This window comes from Psittacula echo (assembly GCF_963264785.1).
Source record: "Psittacula echo genome assembly, chromosome: 2".
NCBI lineage: Eukaryota > Metazoa > Chordata > Aves > Psittaciformes > Psittacidae > Psittacula > Psittacula echo.
In genome coordinates this window covers 157,429,375-157,448,549 of record NC_137737.1, presented here as the reverse complement: position 1 = coordinate 157,448,549, position 19,175 = coordinate 157,429,375, and the positions used below count along the sequence as shown (strand labels likewise).

Below are 19,175 nucleotides of genomic sequence, written 5' to 3'. Positions count from 1 at the left end.
ACCACGTCCTGCTTGGATGTGATGCACCTCACGCCACGGTGCCTTTTGGGTTCATTTAGGCACATCATAGCTAATCCTGTACTGGCTGAACAAAGAGGCAAGAGCAGGAGTTAGCTCTAGGTCACCAGCCCCTTCCTTCTCCTCCTCTTTGGTCCTCTAGGAGGGATAAAGGCAAATGAGTCCCACAGACAATGCAAGTTGATGTTTATCTCTGGAGCCTTGGTGGAGTCCAGCATTCAAGCTTTTGGAAATGGATAATTAAGCAGGAAAGGCCAGCTTTTGAGAGCTGTGAAAAGGAGAGGCCTTTACCCATGCCACAGAGAGAAAGGTGGATGTGGTTCTGGGCAAGCTGCTCTAGTTGAAGATATCCCTGCTCATTGCAGGGGTGTTGGACTAGATGAGTTTTGAAGCTCCCTTCCAACCTAAACCATTCTGAGATGAAGGTGCAGGATCAGCTGAAAAAGACGATCTTGCTGTAAGCAAACCCAGCACCCTCTGAACATCCAAGAGACAGGAAACTGTGTTTGCCTTATTCCTGCACAACTGATCAATGGAAACCAATCGATCAAACACTGTGGGTTAGCAAGTTCCTGCCTCCACCCCGCGGGCTGGTGGTGCTGCCCGAGCTGAACAGTGGATTGGAGTTACCATTCAGATCTGAGCTGCTGACTCTCCTCCAGTGGGATCTCAAGTCCTCCTGCCTGCTTGTTGTGGCCCTCAGTAAGGAAAAGCCAGTTCAAAGCAATTACCCCAGACATCTCATGGATGTCCAATTATTATCCAAAGATCAGCCTGGATAAAACAGAGGTTTTGACATCCTTTTCCTCTCAAACCTTCTCCCTAAACCTTCTAAGACCACAGTAGGCAACACGATGTGTTATCTGCAGACACAGCTCCTGAATGCCACCTCATACCTCCGTTTCAAGGTCCATGTGTTTAGGCTGCAGTTAAACCCTACGGATTTTTCCAAGCCCAGCTTCTCCAGCCCTGCAGGTAAATCTCTTGCATAGCTCTTCCTTCCTCTGTTACTAAAGTACCTTCTGTGGGCCTTAATCATGATCCACTCTTACCCATTCTAGATACATAGAGACTTTTCTCCTAACCTCTCCCTTTTGTCTTGCTTCCCAGTCTGTGTCCCTCCACTGGCTCCTTCCTTCCCATCAGAACCAATCCAAGTCTTCACTCCCAAAGCCCTGTGACTTCTCCAACCATGGCCATTCCCAAGATCCAGCCTCCGTGGCCAGCCTCCCTATCCTTTCTACCACATGTTTTTGGAAGGGAAACATCCAAACCCACAGCAGCCTGCCCATTCCCTGGTAGAAACCCATCCTTGCCCGCAGTATCTCCACAATGGTGAGGTTGCCACACAACACACAGGCAAACTTCACTTTCCTTCCCCATATTCCCATCTGCCTGAACCCACCCTTTTCCCTCAATCTTGGAACAGCAGCCGTGAGGTTTGCTGTGTAGCACAGCTTAGCCCAGCTGCAGCTTCTCGTCCTATGGCAACAGGAACGAGGAATAAAAACAGCAAGGTGGTGACTCATTAAAACCAATACCCTCGATAATCAGGATTGCTTAACTTTTCCAATTGGATCAACAACTAAAAACAAAAGGATCTTAAGCTTTTCCACTACTTTTTACTTTTCCTGTTTCTCACACAGAAACTCTCAGTATTGAGCACTTCTCTCAGTCAAATTTCCCCTCTGCACAACATTAAACTCACAGGATAAGGTGAAACGTTTCCTTTACCCATGTTCTGTTAGTGCTAAGGACTCTCCAACACTGCTTTACTCCTGAGCAAGGAGGAGCCCAGCTGCAGCGCTGCATTGATGCTGACACTGTTCCAGCTGCTGTTGCTATAGGGGAAAAAACAAAGGCAGAACTGACCAAGTTCCGCTTGAGGGCCAAAGACCCTCAAGAAACCTGTGGAGGGTCTTTGGACAAAGGCCTGTAGGGACAGGACAAGGGGAATGGCTTGAACCTGCCAGAGGGGAGACTGAGCTGAGCTCTTAGGCAGAAGCTCTTCCCTGTGAGGGTGCTGAGGCGCTGGCCCAGGGTGCCCAGAGAAGCTGTGGCTGCCCCATCCCTGGCAGTGTTCAAGGCCAGGTTGGACACAGGGGCTTGGAGCAACCTGCTCTAGTGGAAGGTGTCCCTGCCTGTGGCAGGGGTTGGAGCTGGAGGAGCTTTAAGGTCCTTTTCAACCCAGATTATTCTATGATGCTATGATATGAAACGACTAGGCTGAAAGGGAGATGGAAAGACCAAACACAGAAGAAAAGGTGGGCATCAGATCCCTGAGCAGGGCCCCATATTTCACTCTTTTCTCAGTCCTTTTCCTTGCATTTCAGGCACACTGGGATCTCGTGTTCAACTTTGTCTTCTATTTTTAATTGCTAAAGGTCTCAGCACCTTGCAGCTCCCAGGCAGATGGCAGCAGGAATTGCTACTGAACCAGCACTACCCCAGTAATGGCTTAGACCAAACCAGGGTAACTGCCGCGATGGCAACACTGGGAAGCCTTAGTGTAGACAAGACCTCAAGAACTTGACCTCCAGGCTGTCCAACCTGCCCTGTAGCCCTCATCCCACCAAAAACCCCACCAGTGAGTACAATAACGTGGTGTTGAAAATGGGCAGAGAGATGAGCCTGCTTTGTTACGCAGTTGTATGTCCTGCAGTTCCTTTTCATGTAAATGTGTGAAATTACACATTTATTGCAAGATTCAAGTGTAGCCATGGCAACGTGACTATCAAAGAGTTGCATATGGAAGTGTAAACCCATACAGGCTTCTGGCTGGCGAGATTACACTGCCCAGGAACAGAGCTCAATGTACACCCAGACCATCCATGTCCAAAAGAAATCAGATCTTGATTCTGTGCCTGGGAAAATGTCATGGGTTTGCACCCAAATTGTCTCCATTCACTTGGGCTGACCAGCTGGAAGATGCAGAAGGGCTGATGGTACCCTCAGCAGAGACACAGCATCATACACTTCTCCGCACGCTGCTATACCAGGCAAAGCTGTCTTCAGGGCTGGTTTACACAAGTTGCTGTGCTCAGCCTTGCAAGCGGCAAGGAGAGTTCAGCCAGGAGCTGTGGGTTTCAGTTACACCTCCAGCAATCATCAGGCTGTATTCATAGATTTACTGTGCAAGAACACAGGCTGGACAGCCAATGGCACCGTGCTGGGAGCAGCCAGGGCATTCCCCATCCACAGTGTGCTCGTGTGACAGTGATCTGGTGACATCCAAAGCAGGGACAAGCAAAGCTGGTGTGTGTACTCACTGCAAGCAGGGAAAGGCTGTGCCCTTAGAGGCCCAGAACTGTGACCTTGCTGGTCATTCCTTGGGAACAGGGCACATCCGTTCATTTTCCATAGCCTCTAGCCATACGATCACAGCCAAGAACGTGTGTCACAGTCTTCTGCCTTCTCCCTGGACATGAGGCAGGCTCCGTGTAGAAGTGGCTGCACAAAGACTGTGCTTGGCTCAGCCCTGTTGTCTCTGGAGCGATGAGTACATGGTCAGGTGGCCTGTGAAACAACCACAAAACTGCTGCTAAAAGAAAGAGAAAAAGGGAACATGCACCCCAGCACAGAAATAGCCAGTGAGGAGGAAATAAAACCTCAAAGTTTGGCAGAACGTGGCCATAAATGAAAGCAGAGTAGTGGAAGGGCACAGATTTGTCCTTGTTTTGCTTTTTATCCGAAGATTTGAGGTGGTTCTTTCACTGAGAAACACAAAAGTAGGGCACAGTCTCCAGCAGGCACCTCCAGGAGGTATTCACAGCCCTGAGGTCTGGGGAGCTGAGGCAGAGCCCTGGCATCCCTCTGTAATCAGCAGGAAAGCAGGTTGTCTTAGTCGGACACTTAAAGCATCCGATGGCAATGCCCTCGAGCTGTCATGCAGGAATTCACAGGATGGCCTCCTGGGTAGGATGTACCTATACTTAATTAACCCCTGATCCTTATTTCCAGTGGGAACATCTCTTGTTTCTATCTCCAGCAAATAGCTCTTTGCCTAATGGAGCAGGCAGCCTGCTCAACCCTGGCACCTTCCTAAGGTGCAGGTATTTCTGGGGACTGATCAAATCCCTCTTAATCTTCCCTTCTGCAAGGCAAACATATCACAGCTCCTTGTTTCCAAACCTTCCCAGTACATGAACCCCCAGATCAACTGCCCTCCTCAGCTCCTTTCTCTGTATTGTGAGGTTTTATAGCAGAACCTCTTTATTTTACTTAGAGTTTATTATATAGTACAGGAAATTTTTGGCTTGAAAATAGCTCTTGTCACTAACAACAGCCCCTTTCACAGTAAATACAAAGCTTTTTGGTTAGGAAAGTGGCAAACATTGTTTCTTCACTTTAAAAAGATCGATTTCCCCAAGGCCTTTTGGACAATTAATAAAACCCATTGCTGTGCTAATGGCTATTGCAACTTTCACATCAGCTCCTGCCTGTGGCCATGCAGAGATGGGTTGTTCTGCACGTGGACCTGCCCCCCCAGGCTGCAGCAGATGAAGTGTCTGGTTTTTGGTTAGCCATGAATTATCACTAAAGTAAATTCACCACAGCCCTGCTGTTAACTCTTCCTGATGCAATTCCCAGATGGGGGAATGCTGGTGTGCTGCAGAGCCATCCAAGCCATGCCGCTGCAGCATCTGCTCCCCAAACTTGGTCTGTGCTGCCTGAGAAAATGGATCAAACCCCTCTAAGAGGGGGGGTGAAACTGTTGCCTGCATCCCTTCATTGTGTCCTTTGTAGCCCTTTGACCTCAGTAATAGGGAATACTAACGGGAGCCCTAGAGTCTGAAGTGGCTTAAAGCCATTTTCTGTATTGCTGGATTAGGGTTGAGAGGGTCTGAAATGCCTGAGCAAGTCAAGAGCTTTCTGCTTCTCCTAGCCATCAGCTGAACGTACCAGCCTGCCTCACTCCAGCACAATCAACTGCTTTTATGAATGGAGTTTAGAACAACAGACGCTGTGAAGCTGTTGCTAAGAAGCTCTGGTTTTTTCTCCTGGTGTCCTGAATGCTCCGGCCAATGCAAGCCACAGTGCTCCCGAGCCCTGGAATCGAGGAAGCAGGCAGGAAAAGCAAAGCCCAGGTTCCCTGCGTTTAGCTGAGCAATTAGACAATTCCACATCTGTGATTATTCCTGGCAAGGTTTGCTCATCTCATGGGAGTCTTTTTGGAATAAGCCAGCGCTTTTGGAGGGAGTGTCAGCCACGAGGCGAACGTGCCTTCCAGATCTGATTTGCTTTATTTTCTTTATAAATACATAAGTAATTGTTTCTTTCACAGTTTGCTCTTTGCCTTTTCATGACTCACATCTCTACCTTGTCAGCTTTCAGCACCGGCCCTGCCCTCCCTCCCAGTACTACAATCCTCCCAGTACTACAATCTCACCCACTGTGCCAGGTCACCCAGGGTGAAACAGCGAAACACGGGAACTCATTTTGCCTATCCAGATGTTCTGCTTACGAGGGGCTGCAGAAACTACAGGCACAGCAATCAGAAGGCATAAACCCCGAGGTGCAAACCTGCCTTGAGTGCATTCAAATAGAGGTTTGTCTGAGGTTTATCATTTGGACAAATCCAGAAGTGTCTTCACAGAGACAACGACAGACTCAGCTCCCCAGCGCTGCTGCTGCTCCAAGTGTCTTGCTCCCATTCCAGCCTCCTGCGGCATAAAAGTGCTCTTCAAAATAAAGAGGGAGAAAGCTTAAGCACTGAGGAAATTATTCGGCTTTAATCTCAGTGAAATATGACTGTGCCTTTTTAAGACGGGTTTTTTGTGTGTGTGGCTTTTCCCCCTTCACTCCTCTCAGGAAAACGTATTCCACAGGAGGCAGGGAGCGATGATGGAAAATTTCAGGCGGAATGGTTAAAGCACCGCCAACTTTCAAAGAAGTCGGAACCATGGAAAGGAAAGCGTTTGGCCACGTGGGATAAAAGGTGCTGTGTATGTGGAGGGTTCATTTTTACTCCAAGCTCCTCTCCCTGATACGTTGATTGTGTTTTGACAGTTCATTAATTTCTTGTCCAATTGTAGGCTGTTGAGGGCAGATAAATTTGAAGCTATTATGGGAACACCCTATGAGTTTGTGTAGAAAGGAAACTCTCTGTTTCCTGTATCATCCTTCTGGGGATCTTGAAAGAGTTCACAAAAGCCACTTAAGCAAACTTTCGTTGCTGGATAACGGAAGGAAAGGAAACTGTGAACAAGCAAACAACACTCAATTCCATGACACAAGAGATACTCGTAGGTCATTAGAGAGAAAGTAAAGTCAATGAATGCAACACACACACACACACACTGGAAATCATGGGAATTTCTGCTCCTGTGCTCTATTTCTGAGCTCTAAAAAGGTAAATCCTGCAAAGCACCAGCGAGATGGGTGGTGCAATATCCATCCCTGCAGTGCATAGAGTTTTTTGTGGTTCAAATAATACACTGTGGGCTGAGTTGGAAATGGTCATGGATCATCTTCACTTCACTGTCATTGGCAGTGCGGTTGCCAGAGGTCTGCTCCAACCAGCTCTGTATTTTATGTCACGTACAGATGGAAAGTGAAGGTCTGGAGAGCTCTGTGTTTTCCTGGGGCTGGCTTCAAGTGCAGGATTCAGATGGAGCTCAGAGGGCTGGGGCTAAACACAGCATCAGGGGTGCAAATGCAGCCTCTGCCTCCAAACCCTGCAAGGACTTGGTGCCAGAGGGACTCCAAGTCCAATATTGGGAACTGCAATTTGCTCCTGTCTCTGAATTACACACCAGTTTTCCAAGGATGGGAGGTTGGTCCAACAGGATGTCCCCTTTCCTGACAAGTTTGAAACGTCTTGGCTTCAAGCTGCATTTCAGAGGGGGATCAGAATCACGGAGTGGATGAAATGCTGCAAGTTTGTTAAAATAAGTGGTTAAAGAACGAGCTCTGCACGTGGCTTATCTGGAGTATGGATTTTGTGGTGTTTGACAGAAGTAAATCCATGTGGTAGAGAGACCTTGTATCTGCTTAAAGCACAGGGAAACAGGTTGAAGTTTGCAGTTAACAGCAAGCCAGAGAAGGAATGGTTTGGGGGAATGCTTGGTTAGCAGTGGGGGGAGGCAGTAAAAGGGGAATGGCACCACAGCATCTCTTGTGAGAAGTGAACTTCAAAACAAGCCAGAAGGGATGATGTAAAGCAGATATCCCCTACAAAACACACTCACTTCTCTCAGAAGAGGAAGAGTTTGTGCAGCAGCGTGACTGAAGAGCAATATGAAAGGATGTGGCCATCTGACAGGTCATCTTCAGGACCATCTACCGGGAGAAAACAACCTAAATCTCAGCTCAGTTCAGTGCCCCATAGTCCCTGAATACTCCTCTGAGCTTCTCCAGCCATGCTCCAATCACAGCCTCTCCAGAGCACACCAAGAGGTTGTTGCTCATGAGGGACTGAAAAATAAGGCCTAAAGGAAACCTCATGGGCTTGTTGAGCATCTCAGAAAGGAGGCAAAAGACCAAAAGAGCTATGGCACCAGTGTCAGCAGCTCTCCAGTTGGAGTCTGATAGATGATAAGGAAACCCTGTCCTGTACCTGCTGTATCATTACAGAGAGGATTTCTGTCTCCAAGGGCACTGACTGGCAATTTGTGAAAGGCATTTCAGAAAACATCAATTGTGAAAACGATTCTCTTCTGGCAGATTTTGCAACATATGCTTCTGGTCTGAGCACAACCACTACCGGGGGGAAAACAGAGCGAGGAAAATGCAAGAGGCTGTTGCCAGCTGGAAAAAAACACATATTATGTTCAAATTGGAGCAACCCATTCAGGCCAGTTCTTGTTTAATTGGGAGTGGGGAGGGCCTTTTCTGGGCAGAAATGTGACTGATTGCTTGACAGGCAAAATCCAAAGTCCCCCGAACCATTTCTTCTGGTCTCTCCTCAATTATCCCCAGCAACACTGCTTCCCTAGGGAGCTTGTTAAATGTCCCAAATCACCTCATTGTGAGGAACTTTCTCTCCTCTCAGTTTTATTAACGTCTTTATCTTAACCCACAACCTCTCAGTGTGCTTTTCAGGTTGCAGGTAATCTCCATTCAATCTGCTTCTGAGCTTATTATCTTCCTGTGCTCCAGCCCAGGTGAGTGGCAACACATCCCTAAGGAGAGCATCCACCTGCAACCAGCATAAATGCATTGCCAGGTCTGAAAAATGGGCTGAAACCCAGTCAAGGAGGAAGTATCTTTATTCTTTTTTTTGGCATATTGAAGAAAATATTCCTTCCTGCCTCTTCTTCGTTCATAACAGAAAAGGAAATAAAATACTAATACGAAACTTTTGGTCCTTGCAAAGCAGCCCTGGGTGTCTGAGGTACTTAAGTCAGGACCTTAGTCTCCAGGCTCCCTTTATAAATAAGGAAAGAAGCTGCAGAACTGATAGGATTCCCAAGGAAGAGCAGCAGAAAAGCACATCTCTCTCATCCCTCTGCTCTATCTGCTGTTGGCACGGTATTCACATACATAGCTCTACAGAAAAGCAGTGCCACCTCCAGGTCCCCCTCCAGCAGATTGCATTGTATTCTTTGGGAACATCAGGGAAGAGCTTGAGGAAGATGAAATTGCTTGAGAAGGAACTGGAAAGTGGGCTGTGAAGATGATCAGAGGGTTGGGGCAGCTCAGCTCTGGAGCCAGGCTGAGAGAGCTGGGCTGGTTCAGCCTGGACAAGAGAAGGCTCTTTAAGGGGAGACCTCAGAGCAGCTCCAGTGCCTAAAGGGGCTGCAGGAGACCTGGAGAAGTAGAACATGTAGCTATAGGACAAGGGGAATGGTTTTAACCTGCCAGAGGGGAGACTGAGATGAGCTCTTAGGCAGAAGCTCTTCCCTGTGAGGGTGCTGAGGCGCTGGCAGAGGGTGCCCAGAGAAGCTGTGGCTGTCCCATCCCTGGCAGTGTTCAAGGCCAGGTTGGACACAGGGGCTTGGAGCAACCTGCTCTAGTGGAAGGTGTCCCTGCCCGTGGCAGGGGGTTGGAACTGGATGAGCTTTAAGGTCCCTTCCAACCCAAACCAGTCTGGTATTCTATGATTTTACAGGGGTCACAGGGGACAACTGGAGGATGAGCCAATATTGTGTGAAAGGGCCTGACCATTCCCTGCCAGCCTCCGCAAGCTGAAACAAGGTTTAGGACTGTCACGGGAGTCAATGTGCATGGTTTATTCAACAGAAAACTATTCACTCTTTCACGTAGGGTTTCCCACCAGATCAGCCAGATGAACTGACTCACCCTGAGCATATATGATCAAGGAAAAGGAAAGGAAAAGTTGCTCCTTTCGGGAGCATCTACTAAATCATTTTAGCTGCAAAGTGAAACTGGACCCCAACAGCAGTATGCAGTTGTGTGTCAAGCAGAGAGACTTCTCCAAATCAAACACAGCATGAAAGTTGGTGGCTGGGGTGATATTCAGCTCTAGGAAAGGGGAAAAAAAACCTTGAACACACTGTTTTAATTCAAAAACTGGGATTTTGTCAATTTTAACCCAATTTTTAGGGTGGGAGCAATTAAAAAAGCCCTAAAAAAACCCCTCAGTATTTTGCTGGGGATTTTAGTTTTGGGGTTTGGAAATGCACTTTGGTTTTTCCTCAAAGTTTAAAATTACTTTCACATGAAACACTGTGAGCTTTGCGATTGTTTGGCTGTGTTTGAGAATTCAAGCCATTAGAATAAAGAGTATTCACCCACAGTATGTTAGAGATTCATTTCATTTCCTTGGTCACAACTACAACAAGAGTCTGCTCAGGGTTATTCTTGAAACTTAGACTCACAGAATCACAAATCCATACAATCATAGAATGGGTTGGGTTGGAAAGGACCTTAAGATCATCCAGTTCCAACCCCCTGTCATGGACAGGGACACCTCACACTAGACCAGGCTGCTCCAAGCCCCGTCGAACCTGGCCTTGAACACTGCCACAGATGGAGAGCATGCACAACTTCCCTGGGCAACCTGTTCCAGTACCTCGCCACCCTGACTTGTGTTGCTTAAGTCATTTAAATAGATTTCTATTTCAGAAACAAAGTGAGAGCCAACAATTTCACAACGAAAAGCTCGAGGGCTATAAAACTTGGCTTCACCTCAGACTCTTAACATTGTTTTTATTATCTTAATCACTAGGTTCTTTACATACTAATTTTCCATCCCATTGCCAACCACTGCCAATCCAACTCGCTTTGCCATCACCCAGGTGAGCGTTACTCATGTTTTGAAGTGTACATAACCCCCCTCCTTGAATACAGTCAGCACAACAGTGTCTATTTTTGTGACTGCTCATGGACTTGTGCTCACACTGAGTCATAGCTGCAGAAGCCACTAGCTCAGGTGTTGCTCCTTCTGGGCTGTTTCCTAGGATTTTCCAAAAATACAGGGAACGCTGCTGTTTTGATGACACAGGGCTAAACAATTCAAAATCCTGTCTCTGTTGGGAGTCAGTATATTGCAAACACCGAGTAGGTACGTGACCGATTAGGCAAGGGGAGAGATGAGATAAATAACAACACGTGGTTGCAACAGGCCTTAGTGGAGCCAAGAGTAAAGCGAGTCCTCCAGGAAGGCTACAGAGGCTTCAGGTCACACCTGGGTGATCAAAACAGACGTGCCCAGTAACACGTGGTTTGAATAATAGGTTGATAGATGAATCCAGCTGTAGCTAAGGGCTGCAAAACAAGAAGGGGGTGTGGAGAGGGACAAATGCTCGGTTAACTATAGGTCACGTTTTAGTGCCAGAGGTATAGGGCAAGCATTTGTGTTGTGACCACATAAATATGATATTTTATTCTGCACTGGACTAGCCCAGCTGGCCCTCATCTATAAATTAATCCATGAGGGTTGTGTTGGTATAAGAAATCATTAAGGAACTAACATCTCTCAGGTGAAACTTCAGTGAAGTTGGCTTTAGAATCATCAATAGAATGATCTGAACTGGAAAGGACCTTAAGGTCATCCAGTTCAAACCCCCCTGCCATGGGCAGGGACACCTTCCACTAGAGCAGCTTGCTCCAAGCCCTGTCCAACCTGGCCTTGAACACTGTCAGGGATGGGGCAGCCACAGATTCTCTGGGCACCCTGTGCCATCACCTCAGCACCCTCACAGGGAAGAGCTTCTTCCTAAGATCTAATCTGAACTTCTTCTGTTTCAGTTTGAACCCATCACCCCTTGTCCTATCACTTCAGTCCCTGATGAAGAGTCCCTCTGCACATGGAAAGCCAGGCTGCAGGAGCCTGAAAACCAACTGGTCTTTTTTCTGTATTCACCACTATACACTGATGATAATACCAGCCAGCTTTCATCAGGGTAAGGCTAATGTGAATGGAGTCACTTGAAAGTTACCTCAGACTCAAACAGCCTCCTGGACTTCAGGCTTTGGTGGCTTTGGGTTCTTTGCAAACCCAATTTGATGAAAATATACCCATTTTTCAATTTGGCTTTGAGTAAACATAGAGACTGAGGTACAAATACCCAGTGCAGCAATGGAAACCTCATAAACATCATAGCCACGGTTTAATAGGAGGCAGCTTGGAAGGAAAACTGACTAATAGCAGCTCATTGCCCAAATGGAGAGAAACAGAAAGAGAAACAGCATAAAAGCCAGAGGTTCTGGTCTCTGCTCTGCAAGGGAAGAAGTGACTGAACTCATCAAGCCCTGCAATCCTCAAATGCTGTCTAGCAGCATTTTAACTGCTCTTGGCACATAGGTGAGGACTGAAAGCCACAGCTCTTGAAGGCCTGTCAAGTCATCCCTTGTCAGCTATAAACTGCACTGGAGCCTAATTCCTCACAGTTTTATTGTGAAGATAATTATAGACCACATCAATTCAAGAGGCAGGGTAATTTTTTGCAGCCATTAATATCACTCTTTAGCTGTGCAAAGCAGGAGAATAATGATAGGGAGCTCTCATTCTTCAAGGCATGAACTCACAATGAGACCTCACAAGTGGCTGCAGCAAACTCATCTTACAGCCTCTATCAGCACTTTGCTATAAATTTGAGTCTCCACCATGAGCCGTTTATTTTCCATATGGGAATGGTGTGGAGAGGTATAGCTACTGCTTTTACTCCAGGTTTCAGCACAGGAGAAAGGCAAAGAGACCCTATATAGGCACCACCCTGTTTGCTCAGGACTGTTGACATGAACCAGCTGGCTCCAGATGGGTAAACTTAGGGCAGGAGACAGGGCAAAGGGCTGGGTCACTCTCTAAGCCCACAGGTCCTGTCTAAAGCCATTTGGTTCTCAGAACTGAAAGTCAGTTTTGGCTACCACAAGCAAACCTTGACTGACTGGCAAATCTGCGTGTCTGGGTCCCAGTCACGGACTCACACACAGCATCCTGTTGCCTGTAAGGCCTTCATAAGACTTGTCTGTGTTCAGATAAAATATCTGTTGTTGGCTTGCTGCATGTCTACGGCCCTCATCTGACAGGCAGGAACCAGAAGCATCCCAATGTTTCTAGGGGGAAAAACAGAAAAAGCATCAAGGGACCATTTTACACAACCATTAAAGTTCCAGTTTAATGACAGCATATGTTGAGGGAGGGTGGGAAGAAGGATAAACAGCAGTTTCAAGCCCAGAGCACTGGTTTCCCATCAGATATCTCACCCTTTGTGAGAGATACCCTCAGGGTAAGTTACAGGCCAAATGTGTAGAAGTTGAGACTCATTTTTCATGTCCTGTTTACAAGTGTCCTGGCTGGGGAGACCTCACCTGGGCTTCAGGGTGCTGAGATTTGCTTCAAGTCTAGCCTCAGGCTGCCCAAACCCACGGCCACTCCCAATTAATGTGTCAAACATCATTAAGTCTGAAAGCAAGTCAAAACAATCCCGTGGGCTTTTGTCCATCCAGATGAAGAATTACCTTTTCTTTTTTAAAGTCCCAGCTTTCAAAGGATTTAGGAGCAGGATAATGCAGGAATCCCTGAGTTTCATATAAAGCAATTCACGCTAGATCTGACCATTGGCAAACAGTCAGCTAAATCCATTATTGCATGATAATGCTCACACATTTCATCCTAACCAGCTGTCCTCTGCTCCCTTACCCCTTTCATCACACAAGCATTGCTTTAACTGTCCGAGGGAGGGGAGAGGGAGGATCAGACGCAGCCTCGTAAAATTCCTTCACCCGCTTTGCCTGCGGCACATTATTTCTCTTTGACACGCGTGTAAAATGATGGTGGGGGTGTTGTTTGTTTGGCTTGGCTGCATATGAGCTTTTCAAAACAATTTTGTAAGCCAAGTACCTGCGGAGCTGAGTAACTACAGAGCAAAGAGAACTCACGGTAGCTTGTTGATGCTCTTGAGGTCTGGTTCATTAAGGTATCGCATTAAATAGGGAAGACCCCTTCCTCTGATTGCTACGGCAAGACAAGGTAGGGCTTTTAGAGCAGGATGTTGGTCTCCAGCATTCAGAGGTAGATTTATTTTGTTTAAAGTCCTTGGGTATTACACAACAAACAAACCAGTGGAAGAAAGGATAAGCGAGGGATCAGTCCCTTGAGGTTTTCTCCAGCTACGTGACTCACAACATGGAAACACGCACAATAAAAGTCATCAAGAAGTGACTTCTGGGTGCTTTCTTTAGGGAAAGCTCTCACTCAAGTGCCTCAAAACACTGCCGAGGGACACAGAGACGAAAAGGACCCACAACCACCACCCTGCTGAGGAGGGACCTGCTAAAGGCACACATCACAAAGACCAGGGAGCAGTGCACATCTCCAACCCTGCTCTCAACCACAGTTTGGGGTTTTTCTCCCAGGCCCACAAACATCAGTCCCAAACACAGCACAAATCTGGACAGCACAGCAGTCTCTTGACTGCCACTCATTTCTCACCTGCCAAGACTTGAGGATGATGGGGGTTTATGATGGGTTAAATATCTGGAGTTGAGTAAGAACCTCAGAGGAAAAAGGTGGGTTTGTTTCCCCCTTCACTCTTTGTTATAAAAGATTGGATTTTTAAATTAAAATGGTTGTTTTATGGAAAATTACCCTTTCTGACTCTACCTAGGGGCTGACAGGCAACAATTTTCATGTGAAACTAACATGAAGAAATAGAATAGAAAAATATCTGGACACGTCTGGACATGTCTGGCCATTGCCAGAACAGGTCTGGAACGTCAGGGTGAGGTAAGGACCATGCTTCACCACAGCAGGAGGCAACAAAAGGTCAACAAAAAAGTCATTTTTTCCTATTAAAGTGAGGTTTCAAAACATTAGGTAGCCTAGGCTGCCACAGATGTATGGGTAACGAGAAGCACGTCTTAGAAGTTGTAACTACACCCACATCTTCAGATCCCTTCTTGGTGTTTTGTTTCAGAGTTGCATATAATTTCCACTAAAGTCACTGAAATCTTCTCTCTTATGAGTCATCAGACATTTCTACTGCTATAAATACAGTTTGTTTCTTCTATGGAATGAACTTAAGGTAAGCTACACACATTCAGTTGTAATACAATGCAGGCTGTTTTATTGTCAAGAGTAGGCATTACACTGGGCTTTACTACTTGTCTAATTAAGTAGTAGACTTTATTATTAGGCTACTTGTCTAATTAAGAGAATTATTTAGCTTTTTTTTTTTTCCATTAGGGACTGTAGTGACAGGACAAGAGGTAACGGCTTAAAACTTAGGGGAAGTTTAGATTGGATATAAGGAAGAAATTCTTTACTGTGAGGGTGGTGAGGCACTGGAATGGGTTGCCCAGGGAAGTTGTGAATGCTCCATCCCTGGCAGTGTTCAAGGCCAGGTTGGACAGAGCCTTGGCGACATGGTGGGAGGCGTCCCTGCCCATGGCACGGGGGGTGGAACTGGATGATCTTAAGGTCCTTTCCAACCCAAACCATTCTGTGATTCTATTCTATGATTCTATTTCCCCCCCAAGAAAAGCTAGCATTATCCTTGCAATATTTATACAAATCAGTAGCATGTAAAAACCAGCACCATTCTTTGGGAATCCTCACTTAGAGTACGGTTAATTTAGTGAGTTGTGCAAGACTGTGGTCAGGCATGCTTTTCAGTCCTTGGTCTTTATTAGCCTCCAAATAATTATACATCAAGACCAGCGTTCTAGAATAAAAGATTAATGTCTTCTTTTTCTTTCCTTAAGGGCTTGCAGTATTTTTCTTAGCCTCAAGATTCAGATTGCTTTCTAATAGTAAGATGCGCACAGTTCTTCCATTTTGCCTTCTGTGGTTTCCCTTTCTCCCAAATCTGGCACGCTCCGTGGTTTATTTATTCATGAGCTGCAAGAGAAAGAAGTCCACCATAAATCAGACTTGCTTTGGAAAACATACTTAACGGCGTGTCAAGAAGCAGAAACAATCACACTTATGCAACGTAACACGCATTCTGACATGCCACTCACGCTACTTTATGCGGCCCCAGTTTATGTAAGTAATGAGTATTTATTACACTGCCCTGCCCAGTGCAGTCAGCACAATTAAGGCTGGGAGACGTAAGTAATTGGGAATAAAAATCACACTCCTGTGTTAAAAACATGGGGTGTTTTTTGGCAAGTGTGCAGGGGGTGCTCACAGTGGGGCTGTAATCGGGATCAAAGGGTTTTATATCCCTTGGGGTCACGGCACATTATATATTGTCTATAAGAGATGTGAATGATGAATTGCACCACTGCTCAGAGCAGGGGATGGTCACCCAGCACTCCCCATTAAAACATGGGGCTAGATGTATGGAGGCTCATTGCCTTTGGATGGTGAAGAGCAGCAAAGCTGAGGTGAGGAGGCAGGACGGGACCTCCTGTGTGGCCAAAACTGAGCAAAAGGTGCTATTTTCCCTCATGATGAAGTAAAATATCAACAGTTTGGGGTCGATGTGTTCGCAGTATCTCAGGTTGTGAAGGGCGACTTCTCCGGCACTTCCCAAGTTGTTAGCTCCATAGAATCATGGAATGGTTTGGATTGGAATGGACCTTAAAGTTCATCCAGTTCCAACCCTGTGCCACGGGCAGGGACACCTTCCACTAGAGCAGGTTGCTCCAAGCCCGTGTCCAACCTGGCCTTGAACACTGCCAGGGATGGGGCAGCCACAGCTTCTCTGGGCACCCTGTGCCAGCGCCTCAGCACCCTCACAGGGAAGAGCTTCTGCCTAAGAGCTCAGCTCAGTCTCCCCTCTGGCAGGTTAAAGCCGTTCTCCAATTTGTTATATCTCTGCATGTCCTTGTAAAATGCCCCTCTCAGTTTTCATGTCACAGAATCATAGAATCATAGAATGGTTTGGGTTGGAAAGGACCTTAAGATCATCCAGTTCCAACCCCCTGCCATGGGCAGGGACACCTCACACTAAACCATGGCACCCAAGGCTCTGTCCAACCTGGCCTTGAACACTGCCAGGGATGGAGCATTCACCATTCCTTTGGGCAGCCAGTGCCTCAGCACCCTCATCAGTAAAGAATTTATCCCTTATATCCAATCTAGCTCTACTTTGGTGCCGTTCGCCACAACTTTCTCAGTCAGGAAAGGCGGGCTCCGCGCCACGTCGCCGCCGAGTTCCTGAGGTAAACACACGCTATCTCAGCGCGGACAGCTCAGGTGCCAGCCTCCAACCGCCCTTAGATCACCTCTCGGCGGCTCCAGGGGCTCCCTTTCCGCCCAGAAACCCCCCTCCAGCTCCGGCTGCGTTCCCGGTCGCCTCGTGCCTCCCCGAGGCCGCTGCACCTGACCCGGCCCCGGCTCAAGGTGGGAGCTCCCCCCGCCCCTGGCGGGGTGCCCGGGGGACCCCGTAGCCCGCCGTACCCGTCACCCTAGCAACGCCCCCCGCCCCTCCTGGGCTAAGCCACGCCCCCCTCATTGCATATTCATGACCCCCGGCGCGGGGAGGGGCGGAAGCGGAAGCGGGACGCGGTTTCCGAGGAGCCCGGTATAAAGCGGCCGCTCGTGCCCGGTGTCGCCCGCCCTGCCCGTGCCGCCGCCGGTCACCTCGGTCCTTCCTTCTCCTCCTTCCCCCCTCACCCTCCCCGCCGGCCGCCGCGGCCACCTTCCGGCACCGCCGCCTCCTTCCCCCCCTCCCCCCCCCCCGCCGCACGGAGCAGGTCCCGGGTGCAGGGGGAGACCCGGGGGCAGGTACGGGGCGAGCGGAGGGTGGGGGGTGAGGGGGGCGGCGGGGAGTGAGGAGCCGTTGGGAGGGGTGAGGTGAGGGGTTGGTGGTGGTGAAGGAAGGTTTGAGGTGAAGATGGGGAACTGGTGAGCGTGAGGGAAGGTTTGCGGTGAGGGAGATGAGGGTGAGGGAGGGTTTGGCCGAGAGGATGAGCTGGTGAAGGGACGGTTTGAGATGAAGGAGATGAGGGAAGGTTGGGGTGAAGGACGTGAGCTGGTGAAGGTGAGGAAGGTTTTGAGGTGATGAGTGGTTTGAGGTGAGGGAGATGAGGGGCTCATCAAGGTGAGGGAGGGTTTGGGATGATGAGGGGCCAGTGAAGGTGATGAAGGCTTTGAGGTGGTGAGGGATATGAGGGGCTGGTGAGGGTGAGGAAGGGTTTGCCTGAAGGAGATGAGCTGGTGAAGGGAAGGAAGGTTTTGAGGTGATGAGGGGTTTGAGGTGAGGGGCTCCTGAAAGGGAGGGAGGGTTTGGAGGGATGAGGGGCCCGTGAAGAAAAGGAAAGATTTAGGATGAAGGGCCAGTGAGGATGAGGGAGGGAAGGTTTGAGGTGAGGAGGATGAGGGTGAGGAGGGATTTGACTGAAGCAGATGAGCTGGTGAAGGAAGGGTTTGGGATGAGGGGCTGGTGAAGGTGAGGAAGGGCTTGAGTTCTGTAGGAGAGATGTAGGTGAGACTGAAAGTAAAGAAGGGCTGAGAGAAGCTTTTGGGTGAAGGAGTTGCAGGGCTGGAGAGGTGAGAAAGGGGTGAGGAGCTTTGGGGTGAGGGGTATGTGGGGCTGTAAAGATGGGAAGGGGATGAGGAGCTTTGGGGTGAGCGGTATGTGGGGTTGTGGAGGGGGGAAAGCGATGACAAATGAGAGGGGAGAGTGAGGTGAAGGAGATGTGGAGCTGCAGAGGTGGAACTGGAAGGGGTTGAGCTCTGTGGTGAAGGATTGAGGCAAAGGAGATGTGGGGTTGCAGAGGCTGGGAAGGGGTAAGGAATTAATGTTAGGAATAAGTATAAAGTATACAAGTATAAGGTGGAGGTGAAGAGGCTGGTTGGGGTGCCTGGGATAATGGGTCCTGATGAAGATAGGGTGATAAAGAGGTGGCGCAATACCCTTTCCGAATCATGCTGGGTGGTAAATATGCTGGAAAAGAGCTTGGCAGAGGGACCAAGGAAGGACATTAGTGTGACTTTTCAGGCTGTTAAACCTCACTGGTCTGCCATTTGAATGATTTGCCACTTAATCTGTAACCTGATCTCAATCTTTATCACAATACAGTGGAGTCTCACTTCACCCACTCTGATGTGATGGTGGGAGAAGTCACTTAGCACTTAACTCTTAAATCTCCCTTGAAAGCTGCAATTTTCCTTAGGATCCTGTTATTGGTAATCTGCTACTCCAAGATGCCCTAGTTTAGCATCTTTAGCAAGTGCAGGAGCTGTTTGACCTTGAAAAATACTCTTCCTGTGGGGCAGTTCTCTGTTGTAGTGATTGGCCTCCAGTGTTCTCTATGTATAGAGGAAGAAAGGAGGGGAGGAAAAGATCTAGCCAAAGCTCTGACTTGGCACTGGGTGCAGCAAGTGAATCAGTGTTGCTAGAGCTGGGCTAATGCAGTGAATTACAAATGGGAAAGGACTGGAAAGATATTGCAGGATGCTGAATGTTGGACAGGGGAGGCGATTTCTCCTTCAGGGAAGATGTTAGAAGAGGTGCACCTGGAGGGGCAGGCAGCACAAAGTGCAGAGCATGGACAGAACTGCAGCATTATGAGGATTCATGAGAAGAAACTGCACTGTTACAGCATGCACCCTTACTGCTCTGCAGAAACTGCTCCAGTGTGATGTGTGTCATGTTCCACTGCCTTGATCAGACAGAGCTACTAAAATATTTAGTGAAATATGGCTTGAGACAGTGCTTGAGCTCCAAAAAAGTGACCTGGTGAATGTTTTGTTTTCCTCTTAGCTGGCCGAAGTGGTTGCTGATGTGATGGCACTGACACAGCTTGTGGTGCCTTCTTCACCCACACCAGTACTGCAGAAGATAAGGTCTTCCTCA

The 19,175-nt window shown here is 48.0% G+C and overlaps 1 protein-coding gene across 3 annotated transcripts in view; it reads left to right on the top strand.

Annotated features, from left to right (window-relative positions):
- The first annotated feature begins 16,894 nt into the window (after nucleotides 1-16,894).
- SLC45A4 (solute carrier family 45 member 4) overlaps nucleotides 16,895-19,175 on the top strand; it is a 67,475-nt gene continuing 65,194 nt past the window's right edge. For all 3 annotated transcript variants that reach the window (XM_080611062.1, XM_080611061.1, XM_080611060.1), the window contains exon 1: nucleotides 16,895-17,101. The gene's annotated coding sequence lies outside the window, so the exon portion shown is untranslated. The remainder of the gene's footprint in view (nucleotides 17,102-19,175) is intronic.